This window comes from Onychomys torridus, chromosome 11, assembly GCF_903995425.1.
Source record: "Onychomys torridus chromosome 11, mOncTor1.1, whole genome shotgun sequence".
NCBI classification, from domain to species: Eukaryota; Metazoa; Chordata; class Mammalia; order Rodentia; family Cricetidae; genus Onychomys; species Onychomys torridus.
Window position 1 is genome coordinate 24,762,324 of NC_050453.1, and position 15,548 is coordinate 24,777,871.

The window sequence follows — 15,548 nt, forward strand, 5'->3', positions numbered from 1 at the left end:
CAGATAAAATTTCTGGTTACTTTCTGGTACACTTAACAATGCCTGATGTTTTTCCTTCCCAAGCTTACTATGAGTCAGGAAATGCAAGCATCAGTAAAAGAGCAAGATGTGCCAAGTAGGACTGAGTATCTTCGAGAGTAGGAGTGGGTGGGGTGCTTGCCCCACATCTGGACTTGTAGTGGAGGTGGAAGGTAAGAACCAGAAGAAATCTGAGAGGCAGAAACAGAGCAGAATGCAGAGCTCAACAGCCACACTGCATAAGTGAGGAGGGTGGTATCGGAAGATGAGTCCAGGGTGATGGGGAATTTGCTGGGGAACATGGATTGTGCTGTCTTGCACAGTTATGACTTAGGACGTCATCGAGAGACCTGGCTTGTTGCAGAGTTTTGAACATTTCATTTCTCTGGAAGCAAATGCAGTGTTGTCTTAGATTAATAGGACAGCATCTTCTAAGGGGAATTGAAGGGGAGAAGGAGTCAGGTGGGGTCCAGAGTTTTTAGGTCAAGATGGTGAAAAGCTACAGCAGATGTGGAAGGACCTGGCATAACAGTGTCTCCACTAACAGAGAACAGAAGTAGAAGGAAACTCATGTTAGCTGATGTTGAGTATATGAGAACCTGTGGTTGGAGTGGAGTGTCTTTAGCCTAGGACCAGAGTTCCAGATGACAGTGTGTGTGGCCATCTTACCCTTTGCTGTTGACAGTGCACATGGCTCTCGAACAGATGGTGACTATTGTTTCTCTTCCTTTGTGTCTCATGGCTTCCCTACTGGTCCCCACCAAGAGGACCACTCCATGGGGATGTTTTCCTTGGGATATAAAAAGGAATTCTTACTAAAGAGACTTATATTATGTTTTCCAAAGTACAACCTTTGGAGATTTGAGACATGTTAGTAGATAACAAAGCAGTAGGGTAAAGGTTGATAGTCCTGTGGCCAAGTGAATTTGGAAACGACTGTAGAGAATTAGATAGGTTTCTTTCTTTTCATATGGGAACAAGAGTGTTGCCATGGGGCTGGGGAGATGGCTCAGCTTGTAAAGTGCTGGTGTGTAAATGTGAGGACCTGAGTTTGGATCCTCAACACCCATGTAAAAAGCCAGTCATGGTGGCAGATGCCTATAAGCCCAGCACTGGGGAGGTAGAGACAGGATCCTTGGAGCTTGCTGGTCAGTTAGTCTAGCCAAATCAGTGAGTTCCAGATTCAATGACTCTATATCGAAAATAAGGTGGAGACTGATTAAGGAAGGCAAGTGATACTGACCTCTGACCTCTACATGCACCTCCGTGCACATGGGCATGAACATGCACAACACTTACAGTATATTTATACCCATCTCCCACAGAGCATTACTTAATATAGAGAGGGTAGATTGTAGCACTTCACAAGCTTAATAAACCATGAGCTCTTTTGGGGAAGGAACACCTCGAGGGGAGAGGAATGCACATCACATGTTTGGAGAAATTAGGCACTGGAGAGTATGTCTTAGAAATAAGCCTCTGTGGTGGTTTAAAAGAAAATGGTCCCCCAAAGGATTGGCACTATTAGGAGGTATGGCTTTGTTGAAGTAGGTGTGGCCTTGTAGGAAGGTGTGTGTCACTGTGGGGGCAGGCTTTGAGGTTTCCTTTGCTCAAGCTGTACCCAGTGAGACAGACTACTTCCTGTTGCTTGCAAGTCAAGATGTAGGACTCTCAGCTCCGTCTCCAGCATCATGTCTGCCTACACACCACCGTGTCACACCATGATGGTAATGGCCTGAACCGCTACAACTGTAAGGCACTCAATGAAATGTTTTCCTTTATAAAAGCTGCTGTTGTCATGGTGTCTCTTCATAGCAACAGAAACCCTAACTAAGGCACCCTCTTACACTAGGAGTTTGTAGTGTGAAGGAAAGAAACCAGAGGCTGGGATTTGGGTCTGGAATCTACTAACTGACAGTCAGGGGCAAGTCACTCTCAGCCTCTCAATCCCAGTTTCCTTAGGTATTTTTTCTCTAACATTAGATGAATTATTAAAGTCCTTTCAAGCCCAGAAGTCTCAGATCATATGTATGTGGAGAAGAGGGAAGTGATCTGTGATTTTTCTGCTCTGTAGTTACTGGTAGTAGAGCAGGGAGGAGAGGTAGTGGGGACAGTGACAAGATGATGAATAAAATGTGGTCTGAGCCCCTGAGCTGATGACATGATCGGGCTCAACACTGCTGACTCTTAGGGCATAGAGAGTCTGCAGCTTGCTCTCAGGCCTCTCTCACAGAATCCTAGATGCAAAGGCAATTCCGATTCCCAGTCACTCACTCTCTTAGCTGTGCCAAGATGTTGGATGAATTAGCCTTCTGGGTTTGGGGTCATCTGCAAAAATAAGGACATTGCGAGGGGTCAGAGGACACATGGGTATTCTCCCCCTGCTTACCCAGGGCAAGACTGCCTTCAGTTTTTTCCTTCATAGGTCTTCTCACCCACTTCAAATGTCTGTTCCTGCCTCAGGTGGCTGATTAATACATGCATGGATAGCACCATACTCCCTTGAATGCTGGGTTCAATTTTCTGCCTCTCTACAGGCAATATCTATCTTTATCTCTCCTTAGGAAACAATTCTTTATGTTCAGTCTTTCTTTATGAACAAAGCCTTCTTTGGTTTTCCCAGCTTCAAAAGAAAAAATAAATAAATAAGGATGTATTGGATGTGTTTCTAATCTCATGCAGGCAAGGAGCTCAGACTTCTTCCCCCTAGCCCCGTTGCTAGTTTTATAATGGTTTAATTATTTTATTATTATTATTATTATTATTATTATTATTATTATTATTATTATTGTGTGTGTGTGTGTGTGTAAGGATGCTCATGTGCCATGCCTTTTTGGTGTGATACATGTGTAGAGGTCACAGGACTACTTTGTGGAGCCCGTACTGCCTGGATTTTATGGCAACTTGACACAAGCTAGTCATCAGAGAGGAAGGAGTCTCAGTTAAGAACACGCCTCCATGAGATCCAGCTGTATTAGTAGTCAATGGGGGAGGGTCCAGCTGTTGAGTGGATGGTGCCATCCCTGGGCTGATAGTCCTGGGTTCTATAAGAAAGCAGACTGAGCAAGTCATAGGAAGCAAGCCAGTAAGCAGCACCCTCCATGGCCTCTGAATCAGCTCCTGCCTCCAGGTCTAGCCCTGCTTCAGTTCCTGTTCTGACTTCCTCCAATGATGGACTATGATCTGGAAGTGTAAGCCAAGCAAACCCTTTCCTCCCAACTTGCTTTTTGGTCATGGTGTTTGATTGCAGCAACAGAACTAACTGAGACAGAATGGTGCTATTTCACTGTATCTCCATATCTGCCTCTGCTGATGTGAGCAGAGTTTAACATCTGAGAGATTCAGTGAATAGCCAGTTAACTGTAGGAGTTGGGTTCTTCCTTGGCTTCTATTTCAGGGAAGTTGTGAGCCAACAGGGTTACCCATTTGCCATCTCGGTGCTCCAGGGAAAGAGCTTTCAGAAGTAGAACCTTGCTCTCCCCTCATGTCAACATAATGCTGCTGGGAGAGTATGTCTTAAGAGAGGCTGCTGTCTCTAAACAGCCCTGTTCATTTAGCCCCGGATTCTAAGACATTCTTCCCTAGTAATATGTCCTGCTGTGGAGTGACAGGGATCTAAGGCAAAGTTCAGCTGTTTCTTAGAGTTGGAAGATTTCAGCTGTGTGCTTTGTTAGGAAACCAGAAGATGCAGGAAAACTGTCTTTAGCCTCACGGCATTTGTTCTTACTTGGTGTGGCCACTCTGTGCCTATCAGGAAATGACACTTACGTAGTCATTTGGTAACCCACCCAAACCATAGGCACCAGATAGGGTCCATACACACACACACACACACACACACACACACGCACACGCACACGCACACGCACACGCACACGCACACGCACACACACACACACACACATACTCATTCAGTGGGACACAGAGGATCAGTGGAGAGGCAACTACAAAGGAGGCTGATTTAGAACTTGCCCCAACTTGTAAAACAGAGGAGCCAAGTGACATGAACAGTTTGTAGCTACTTGACCTTATAAACTTAAGTCTATCCATTCATAGCAAACATACATATGTATATAAAGGAAATCTACATACATGTGGAGTATTCCTAGACAACTGATTATCAGAAGAGATAGGCAGTTTCATCTAAGTCAGAGGGTGATAGTCTGAGGTACATGTGAGTTTTGTTGTTTTTTTTTTTTTAATCACATGGGATGCCGTATGGGATCCCCTTGAGTCCTTGAGGCTCAGTTGGAAGATCCACGTGATGGTTATTTTCACGATAGTGCCAAGATGTCTTTTGCTGTCTCTTCCTTTCTTTCTCCTGTGAGGACACGGAGGAGCTTCCCAGAGGTTGACTGACATGTGATGCTGCAACAAATTGAATCCAGAAGCAGATATGATAATCCAGCTGTTTTTGGTGAAGCCAGATGTTTGAGATTTCAAAAAATGCAAAATGATGCTGTTCTTCTCACAAAATTTTCTGGGAAAGTTTTATTTTTCACAGCAATTAATAATTATGTTAATACAATTGTCACCAAGGAATATATCATAAATTTAAAATGCTCTGTTTCAATTTATAAATCAGTCAATATCAGGAGATAGTAATGAAACTCCCTTGAGATTCTCTGGGTTGTGTCCAGTCCCGTCAGAGAACCTCAGATGCTTGGAAGCTTGGTTGTGTACTGTGAATGGGGGTGTTACGGAGGGACAAAATGTGAATGAAACAAAACTTTGTAATAAAACATCGCTTTTCCTTCCCCCCCTTTCCATGAAGGGAAATCTACAAGTGGCCCGACATTCGATGTTCTAGAAAATTCTGAGGCTTGCTGTTTAAATTCCTTTAAAGCTGAAATAATTGAAGAGGAGCAGAGGCCTTCTGTCTTGGAGGATTCTGTCCCATAGAGAATGTTCTGCACCCATTGACGTAAGTAGTCAGTCACTGTAGCTCTGCTGCCACACAACATTGGAAGTCGTGGTGGTCAGGGTGTGACTCACGCTGAAACGCCATCTCTCTTGGTTAATGCTGGACTAGCCCATCCTGGTACTCATGGGAATGTTGGATTCCTGGGTGTGTTTTCTCATATTACAATCTCATCATTTTTCATAAGTGGCTTTCTTTCAACAGTAATTTGAATGGCTTACAGGAAAACAATACTTAGACCCACCAAAACTGGGCTCTTGAGCCATATTCTGTAGTACAGTTTCAGAGGGAAGATTCGTACACTATGCCAGGACTCGAGGCAAAAAGAGAAGCATGCTACACTGTAGAGACTTTACCAGGAGCTCCTCCTATGTCAAGGAGGTCTGGCGGAGCTAGCTTCTGGTCTCTGCGTCTTCCCACCTTACTCTTTGGGCAGGTCAGATGTCACCAGTGAACCCAGCACCGTGGCAGCTTCATGATTCTGAGATCTTTCTATCCTAGAGCTCACTGACATCAGAATCGCGTCTCTTTCATGGCCGCAGCTATATCTTTAGGACCTTGCAAAGGGCCAGACCCGTGGAGGCTACATCGTGAAGCCTCACTGCCTTGACTGTCCTGGTTCTGGGCCCTTCCTATCCTGGAGCTCCCTGATCCAAGACACACTGTCTCCTTCAAGCCTGGATCCCACCCGGCACCTGGAGGCTGTCTAGTGAGGACCCCTGACTGACCTTGGCCTTGCCTGTATACAATACCATTTCTGCAATACTGTTGAGCAGGTGAATGACTGAGCCTTTCATGTGGGACTGTGAGGTAAATTATTCCTGGGTGCGGGAAAATTCTGTGTTTTTTCCTCTCAGGAGATTTTTTTTTTCTGTCACAGGGATTCTGGACTATGTACCACTTTCTGTTTCTGATCAGGGAAACTCCTCACTATTCCTTACCTCCTTGTGGTGCTAAGGCATAGTGAAATGAATTCTTTCCACATATTGCCTTATCAGTCTCCCCTCCTGCTCTGCTTTCTTTTCTTCCTTCGACAAACTCTTAACCAGAGCCTCCACAGTAATGGTTCAGAATGAATAATTCATAGCTGTGCTCAGCCACCAATCAGAAGTTATTGCAGGTTTTCTCTGTTCCATTAGATTTTCAAGCATTATTCATCTATGACTCATTCTTCTCTACCTTTCAGAGGCTATCATTGTGGTCATCCTTCCTCTACCACCCATCTGAAATAACTATTTCCAGAAGCCATTATTTCAAAATGGAAGTCATATGCTAAATACAGCCCTGTGACATGAGGCTTGGTTTGTCACGCCCCCCCGCCCCCCCCGCCCTCACCACTTTCATAGTGTGGTACCTGGGAGCTCTCTGAAGTATGTTGGTTCCTTCAGGTACAGGTCCTTTTTGTCACCAAGCCAAGTTCTTTCAAGCTGCCAGAAATAACAGGAGAGCTATGAGGTGGGGCGGATAGTGGAGAGAGACGGTGGGGAAATTAGAGTCAGGAGAAAGGACCGAGTAGAAGGTGGAAGACAGAGGAAGAAAGTGAGCAGACAGAGGAAGAGAGTAAGGGGGAAAGAGAGAGAGGAGAGGTAAGACAAGTTGGCCAATTATACCTTCATTATACATACACCTCAAACTCCCAGGTTCTGTAGCAATTGACAGTGTCTCCTTGGGACCTCTCTTGTCCACTAGGGACCATGCTCTGTGCTATGAGACCTGTGCTTTGACTAAAATACAAGCAAGCAGAGCTCAGGGCTATAGTTAACTTCCTCTGTCAGAGCCTACTATGCAAGGCTGTCAAAAAGCCGTGGGCTCGGGATGACCCGTCGACAGCTCTTTTTCCTGCACATTTCAGTATGGATGCTGAATATGTATGTGGTCATCTTAGTAATAAGGAAACAGGAAACTGGTCCTTGCTAAGCTCTAAGCAGACTGAGACCATTGCATCATCTCTGGTTGAGAGCTTGCCAACGAGAATTTCTCCTTGAATTTTCACCTGCAGTTTGATTTTTCCTTCATGACTTAGAAGCTCTTTCCCATCACAGGTATGGCCTGTTTTCGATTCGTCTGTGATGGGAGACAGTGGTCCCATGTATCTTGGAGCACATGTGCTGCTCTAGGGCATGAAGACAGTACTGCGTGGGGTGTAGGAAGTGGGAATGACTGAAGGTTGAATAGAAACAAACCTGGGGGCCATCTGCTGGCTACTTAGTAAGTTGTGGCTGAGATAAGCGAACACTGTGATGATGCAGATGAAGATCTGTGTCAGGATCATTTTTGAAAAAGTTGGGATTGGGAGAAGTAATTAATTAGAGGATCCACAGCTCTCATAAGTGGGCCCCCAGAGAGTGAGGGGACCCACTAGAAGTGGAGAGAAGCAAATCTGTTAGGGGGAAATGGAGGCAGAACACTCCCAGGTTGATTTAGACATTTCTGGATACACAGAACTCCAGCAATACTCTAAAGAGCGTCAGCTCACGATGGATGTCAGCAACAGAAGCAAAGAACTGGTGGTCTGGGGGTCAAGAAGCTCTATTGTTGCTGAGATTCAAGAATTTGGGATGCTGTTCTTACTTGGTAAAATGGGAACAATGTTTATTGAGTGTTGGAAGGAAAGACATTGAACTATGTATGTAAATAAGAGATAATTCAAGCTAAGCTATTCATGGGCAAAAAGGAGATGAAGGAGAGAGAGAGAGAAGGAGGAGGAGGAGGGGAGGAGGAGAGAGAGAAGAGAAGAGAGAGAGAAGAGAAGAGAGGAGAGGAGAGGAGAAGAGAAGAGAGGAGAGGAGAGGAGAAGAGAGACAGAGAGAAGAAGGAGGAGGAGAGGAGAAGAGAGAGATTCAGAGAGAGAGACAGAGAGACAGAGAAGAGAAGAGAAGAGAAGAGAAGAGAGAGAAGAAGGAGGAGGAGGAGAGAGGAGAGGAGAAGAGAGAGAGGAGAGAAGAAGGAGGAGGAGAGGAGAAGAGAGAGAGAGAAGAAAGAGGAGGAGGAGGAGGAGGAGGAGGAGAGGAGAAGAGGAGGAGAGAGAGAGGCTAGTGGTAGAAATGGAAAGAGGGTGACGATGGCACCCTTTTCTGGAATATTGTAGAAGAAATGCCCTGTATTTGAAAGGCCTGGAACTTGAGCCAAACCTTGGTGCCAGGATGGAGTTCAGTATGCAGAAGGGAGAGTATGGTCAGTTGTTATTGTTGGAGCTGACTTGGGCCACAAGGATCCAGAGATCCTGGCTGGGCACGTGAGGTGGAGAGGAGAGAGGAAATAGCAGTCTCCTTGGAGCAGAGGGTGGGGGAGAGTGATGGGTAAGGCTGCCAGGGGGGGCAGAACCCTGACTGCTGGCTGGGAGAGGACATCTGGATGCCATCTTGGGGACTAAGCATTTGTACCGTCCTTGCTCTGAGTGGGGGATGACTTTACTCCCAGAACTGTTCATTCCTGATGTCTGACTTGCTGAGTGCAGGTAGTTCTGAATGAGGTTTGAGATGTCATATAAATAAACTTTCAGGGGAAATATTATACTCAGGGCCTAACACTATATATGCACAGCGTACTTTGAGCTAGTGTTTTCTAAGATTTCCAGTCTGCACCTACTCTAAGTTCTTGCTTTATGGGGCATAGGGTTCCTGGTTCCTTCCTTCAGAGAGATGGCAGGGAATGAGCCAAGAAGAAACTCTGAGAAGTATGCTTGGGCTCAGTGGAGGAAAGCATTTGCCACATACATTTGATGACCTCAGTTTGATCCTCAGAAACCCCAGTGGAAGGAGAAACTGACTCCCAAAAGTTGCCCTTTGATTTCCACATATGTGCCAGAGGCATGTGTATGCCAGCACACACACACACACACACACACACACACACACACACACACACACACACACACACACACACTGCCCCTCCACACACTAATTAAAAGGAAAAAACAATCCTTATATGGGCTGGTTGTCACCTGTGTTTTCTATTGGGAAGGCAGTTAGCTCCCCCCCCCCCCCCAACACCACCACTACCACCACTTCTGGTCTGGCCTCAGGGCAGGCAGATTCAGATGTTTCCTTCTTTGAACTTCCCAGGAAAATCCCACCACCTGTGTCTTCTTTGGGGTTTTTCGAACTGTGAGATGATGGCACCCACAGTTCTTAGAATAGCTGCTTGTGTATGCCAAGTGTATGAGACTGTTCACCATGACAGAAGGCAGTCAAGCAGCTTCGGAGCAGCTTGAACCAGGCATCTGTTCCACAAACACAGCAGAGTCCGGAGGTTGTGGGAGGAGGAGGGAGAGCCCCACCCCCACCCCTGCCCAAGTCCTTTGAGGATGTGGGCACTCTGCTCTGATCTGCAAGTCTTGAGTGTCCTAGCCTGGCTTTTCTTCTAGAACAAAATTTCAAAGGAGGTAGGCATAGAAGGAGGCAGAGTTACCTGGAGTGTGGGATTCTGTGGGAATCTGCTATAACCCTGGGACTTTAAATTCCTTTTTTATTTCAGTCTGTGCAGCTCACCACACAAATGATGTTTTGGGAAGGTGGATTAGGCACGAGTGGAGAGCCCTCTTTCCTCCTCAGTTCTAGATTCTGACTCATATCTCGACAATTCTGAGAGATTGTAGGGAGGAATTAAGACTCCTTGCATAGAAAACTACCTAATTTCTTCCAGGGAGCCCTCAGGGAATTCCTTAAGGAATTTAATACTCCTTATTGCTGGAAGACCCCATCCTACAGATGCCACAGCATTTCCTGCTGTTGTTTACTTAGCTAAAAGCGTGTGATTTTTGGTGTTATGAAACCACTGCATAATATTAGACCTTTGTTCCCATGTAGGTGACAAAGGATAGGTGTAGTTGTTTGAGTGACACTGGGAGATGTTAGAAAGTTTGCTGTAGGAAAACTGGATTTCACTGCAATGTGTAAGAAAGACTGGAAGGCATGGCAGCTGGGAGCTGCGGGTGCCTGGATGGTGCCCAGGGAGAGAGCAAAGGGGCTTGCAGCTGAACAATGCCAAGCAGAATTGAGAGGAAGGGGCTTTAACTACATCGGAGGGTGGTTAACTACAGATGTATCAGCTCTGGGGTGGGCAAAGGTCAGCCTCCTGTCGCAACAGAACAAGAGACAGGGATAGCACCCAAGGGAAGATAGTGTGGAAAACCATAGTCCGTTAGGACCAGGAAAGCACCATTATTCTTTCGTGTTGCAAAATTGTACTTTTCAAAGCCCTGGGCAAGGAAGGACACAGAAACCTCAGGATGAACACTTAGGCCCTGTGCTAGGAAATTCGCAGTGGAATTCCCCTCCATAAATCCAAGAGACTGGGATGGCCTCTGAGAAAAGAAAGGGGCTGTAGTATTGCTGGGAAGACCGAAGAACATGGGGTGCAAAGAGCAGCCAAGGAGTGAGCGACAAAGCTAATTCGGCTGCCCTACCCCACTATGAACTAATTTCATGGAGATTTTTCTTTTCTTTACATAGGGAATATTTATTAATTAATAAAAGACTATTAAAATAGGAGAATCTACTTTCATTCAATAAAATCTCTAATTCTTTCCAATCCTAGAATTGTATATTTTTAACGTATTAAGCAATTAAAAAGTAGAAATTAACCGGACAAGATGTATGAATGACCTTAAAAAGTATTCATACTGTTTGATTAAAGAATTTTAGTTTTATGAATGCATTAAGGAAACACTCTAACAGGAACAAGCTTTATGTATAAAGACACTTATTACAACTTTTTGTGTGTATAAAAAGGAATAAGGTCAATTGCTAATTGTGAGGTCACAGGTTTTTTTTTTGTTGTTGTTATTTTGTTTTGTTTTTGCTTTTGTTTTTTTGTTTTTTGAGACAGGGTTTCTCAGTGTAGCTTTGTGCCTTTTCCTGGAACTCACTTGGTAGCCCAGGCTGACCTCGAACTCACAGAGATCTGCCTGGCTCTGCCTCCTGAGTGCTGGGATTAAAGGCGTGTGCCATCACCGCCTGGCAAGGTCACAGTTGTGTGTGTGTGTGTGTGTGTGTGTGTGTGTGTGTGTGTGTGTGTGAGAGAGAGAGAGAGAGAGAGAGAGAAGAGAGAGAGAGATCTTCAATGATTTTTGTAGTTTTATATGACATAAAAATAAAAACTACAAAGTTGTATAAAAAGTACAGAACCAATGCATAGATTTCTCCAAATGTTAGTCTTCTGCTTTGCTTCCTACAGTTATAATAAAATACTATGACCAAAAGAAACTTGTGGGGAGGAGAAGGATTTTTTCAAGCCTACAAGTTAGAGTCCATCCCTGAGGGAAGCCAGGGCAGGAGCTCAAGCCAGGAGCCTGGAGGCAGGCACTAAAGCAGAAGCCATGGAGGAACAGTGCTTACTGTTTTGTTCAGGGGCTCATGTTCAGCCCCCTCTTTTAGACCTCATAGGACCACCTGCTCTGGTGGGGCACCACTCACAGTGTGCTGCGCTCTCCAGCAACTATTAGCCATCAAGAAAATGCCCCCCAGACATGCCCTTAGGCATGTGATGGAGACAATTTCTCAGCAGAGTTTCCTTCTTCCAAGGTGTATCAAGATTAGCCACCAAGCCAAAAGGTGGTGGTGCATGCCTTTAATCCCAGCACTCAGGAGGCAGAGCCAGGCAGATCTCTGTGAGTTCGAGGCCAGCCTGATCTACAGAGTGAGTTCCAGGACAGGCACCAAAACTACACAGAGAAACCCTGTCTGGAAAAACGAAAAAACAAACAAACAAAACAAAACATTAGCCATCACAGTTAAGTGTCATGAAGATTAGGGATACATCTTTAGTTCTTTATATGATTTAACTGTCATAAATGTGCATAAATTACTTTTATGTGAGAAAAGGAAGTAAAAGGAGTACATAACCTTATATAATTTTTGAAGACTGGAAGATGTGATGAAAATGTCCTTTTTCTGTCAAGAGAGGATACACAAAATCCTAGGGAATTTTCTTCTTTCTTTGTATTCCGAGGTCTTTTTCTTTTGAATGCTTCTGAAACATCTTCCTCAAAGTTAAATTCTTTAAAAAAAAAAAAAAATCAACCCAATCCTAGCTAAATAACAACAAAATGCAGGGTTTTTATTTGGACTCTGCTCGAAACTGTGGAGTGCTCTGTGAGTTTCATGGAAAACAAGGTCCACATTCCTTGGGACTTTCCACAGTCTTTCAGAATTGAATCCCAGCTGATACTTCCAGTGTCAACCCTCTTACTTCCCTCCATGTATTTTCTCCAAAGCTCTTTCAGATTCGCTTTTTCGACAGTGCCCCCAGCTTCCCATATTGGAACGTGTTTGTTTTGGGGGACAGCACGTTCCCAGGGCATGTGTTAAGCACTGTAAAGTGGTCCAGTACTAATTTCAACATGACCAGGTTGGCTCAGCTGTGTGGTCCTGGCAGGTCTGTTCCTTCTCTGATCACACACAGTGTACCCATGAAACAGGGAGTCTGAGAATGCTCACTAAGATTCCCAGCAGTTCTAGAGCTTTGTGAGCCTTGTTTCCACCTCTGCCCCTTCCTCATCCATGCCTCCTCAGAGGCTATGACGGTGTCTGAAGTGGCCTTTCCCTTCCACCTTTTAAATGCCACACTTCCTGAGTTATGTTCCATTTCCTTCTTGATCTGTTTCCAGTGGTTTCAATTAACAGTGGTCATGTATGAAATTTTGGGCACTCACATACCCCGTTTTTTCATTAAAACCATAGCACATGCCAAGAATATAACAGACACTATAATTTGAATAAGAATTCAACACCATGGGGTGGCAGGACCTAATTAAATGGTCTTTAGGACAGAGATGCAACATCTCTAAATCTTCTGTCTTATTAATGGCACAGAAGACTTCAAATTGCTTAAGTATAGAAATCTTTTCTTGTTCGTCTTTCTGGGACCAAGTAGGATGCAAAACACATGGTGGGCATTCCTTAAGTATTTGTAATATGAGTGAGCAAACAAAGGATGAACAGCTTTGATGGGAACAGGGGTCGTGTAGACTACAGAGAGGGTTCAGCACCATAGCAGAGTGGGTGATGGGTCGTTGCTCTGATTTGCTAGTATAAATCCTTAACTACTGTGAGGCTAGTTCTTCCAACTGTTTAGAAGTATGTGTGTGAGTGTGTGGAGGAGGAGACTTAGCAGATAAGAATCTTCCTTTCTGGTGATACATATTTGGAAGCCCAGACATTTCTACTCCGGAGGCCGAGGACGAGGATAACAAGTTTAAGGCCCGAGTGGGCTACAGAGTGAGTTCAAGACCAGCCTGGACAAGCTAGTGAAATCCTTCCTCACAATAAAAAGTAAAAGTAAGACCAGAGATATAGCTCAATGGTAGAGTATTTGTCTATCTTGTATGGCACCCTGGGTTAATCCTCAATGCTGTTAAAAATATTCTTGCCTTAAGTAGAATGGATTTATCACCTAGCACACGTGATTGCAGCTGGAGAGCTGGTACTTAAGAAGCATTTTATTTCCTTTAGTTTTTTAAAAATGTTTTTTGGGGGAATGTTTAAAAATACCTTAAATGACTGTTACATTAACCTTAGCCCACCACTTAAAAATGATATAATGTGAAGTAACATTCCCTTCCTGCTGTCTCTTCTAATGCTGCAGAGATGGCTGCTTGCCTTAACCTTACAGTTCCTAGTATATCCCTGAAGTTCCATAGATTATAGCTTTGTGTACATACGCTTCAGTTGCATGGGTGTAGCAGGAAAATGTCAAAGGATGCCCATACCAACGATGGTACTACTCCCATCCTCAAGGGAAGTGTCTAGCGAGGGCCTGTAGGCATCTGGTTAGAAGGAGCCTTGATTGGCACTTTCCTCAATTCTCTACCAGAAATACCGGCTTTGTTATTAAAATTTGTAGATGCAGTCGGTTGCTATTCACCAGAGACCAAGCATTACCATTCAGAGGACAAGAACATGGGAGGGAGGTTTGACAAAGGGCATAATTCGGTGTGGACAGAACGAGAACTACCAGCTACAGTGGAAAACTCTTAGGGCCACAGAGATGCAGCTGGGGACAAGATAGTGGGTGAGTGATGTGCCTTGAGTACAGACTTAAAGATACCAAAAGTAAAAATTCAGAAATCAAGATAAACACTATCGTAATTCAATATCTAGTAAATCAATTGGCAGCTAATCCTCTATGGCCAAAAGCCTGTTTGTAGGTAAAGTTTTATGGATAAGCTCCTTGAGATGAAGGTTCAGTAGCAAGGAGATTCAAGCTTAGCCTTTGACTTTTAAAATCCTAAGTTTAGCCCATGAATGTCAGACACATGAAACCTTAGCCTGAGCCCTCTGAGAAAATATTTCTGAAGAAAAAACAAAACAAAACAATGGATTAGTTTGTTTCTATTAGCTGTCCAAGGATTCCATGATGAGTTACCAGAAACTGAAAGTTTAAAGAAACAGAAACTTGCTGTACGGTGGTGGCACATGCCTTTAATCCCAGCACTCGGGAGGCAGAGGCAGGCGGATCTCTGTGAGTTCGAGGCCAGCCTAGACTACAGAGGGAGTTTCAGGAGAGGTGCAAAACCACACAGAGAAAGCCTGTCTCAAAAAACCAAAAAACAAAAACAAAAAAACCCCAAAACAAAACAAAACAAAACAAAAAAAACCAACCAACCAACCAACCAACCAACCAAACAAACAAACAAACAAACAAACAAAAAACCCCAGAAACTTACATCCTCACAGTCCTGGAGAAGATGCAAAACCAAGATGTGAGCAGAGCCAAGATTGTTCTGGAGGATCCAGGGAGGTAGCACACCATCACCCTCAGGCTTCTCAGGGCTCCTGCACCCATCCAGTCTTGCCTGTGTGGCCACCTCGCCTCCTTCCTGTGTTTACCTGTTTTCTTTCATAAAGATCCATTGGATGGTATCTATTTCAGAAGGTGAATCTTCAGAACATCTACGAAGACCTCATTTCCAAATAAGGTCCTATTTGCAGGCAGAGTCGAGACTCGAACAAATCTCTCTTGAGGTGAAGGACACACCTCAACCACTTCACTATTGGATAAGGGCCTTTCACTTCATGTGGAAACATTTGTTTTCAGGAGTGGTAATGGATTTGGGGAACAGACCTTTCATAATTTAAACCCTTAAGGAAACGTAGGGTAGATCCATTGGGTGCTTATATTACAGTCTGGATAACAGACACAAATAGGCACAGAATTTTACGAGAAGTACTGATTTCAAGTACTCAGCTGATAATAATCAGGAAATGTTTGTACTATTAAAAACTATTAAAAATTAGTATTTATTTTGTTAAAATTTTATTCTCGCACAAGCAGTTTACTAAATTATTTCTAGTATTACCAAGTGTAATAGGTTTCAGATTTTTTTTTCATGAAAATTCACCAATTGGGTGGGGGGAAATGTCCTTTGGCAAATCTGGCACCCTGCCTTTTAGTTCAACACACATGGCCACTGCCCCTGGGAGGCTGGTTAAAGCTTCTAGAAATGGTTTGCTCTCTTAAAATGGTTCAAACTCTTCCTGTAGCCTCATTTATACAAATGATTTACTTTGTAAAAATTTTATAGTGGAAAGGTAAAATTGAATTCATTCTAGTTTAATTCAGTTTGTTTTGTCCTTACTATAAATTAAAAATAAGTGGAATCTAAATA

The 15,548-nt window shown here is 44.0% G+C and overlaps 1 protein-coding gene across 2 annotated transcripts in view; it reads left to right on the forward strand.

Moving 5' to 3' along the window:
- Nucleotides 1-15,548, forward strand: part of Ddr2 (discoidin domain receptor tyrosine kinase 2) — a 119,957-nt gene that overhangs the window by 15,071 nt on the left and 89,338 nt on the right. The window contains exon 2 of one of the 2 annotated variants that reach the window (XM_036201842.1): nucleotides 4,793-4,942. The exons of the other annotated variant lie outside the window; for it this stretch is intronic. The gene's annotated coding sequence lies outside the window, so the exon portion shown is untranslated. The remainder of the gene's footprint in view (nucleotides 1-4,792; nucleotides 4,943-15,548) is intronic. 2 annotated transcript variants of the gene reach the window in all.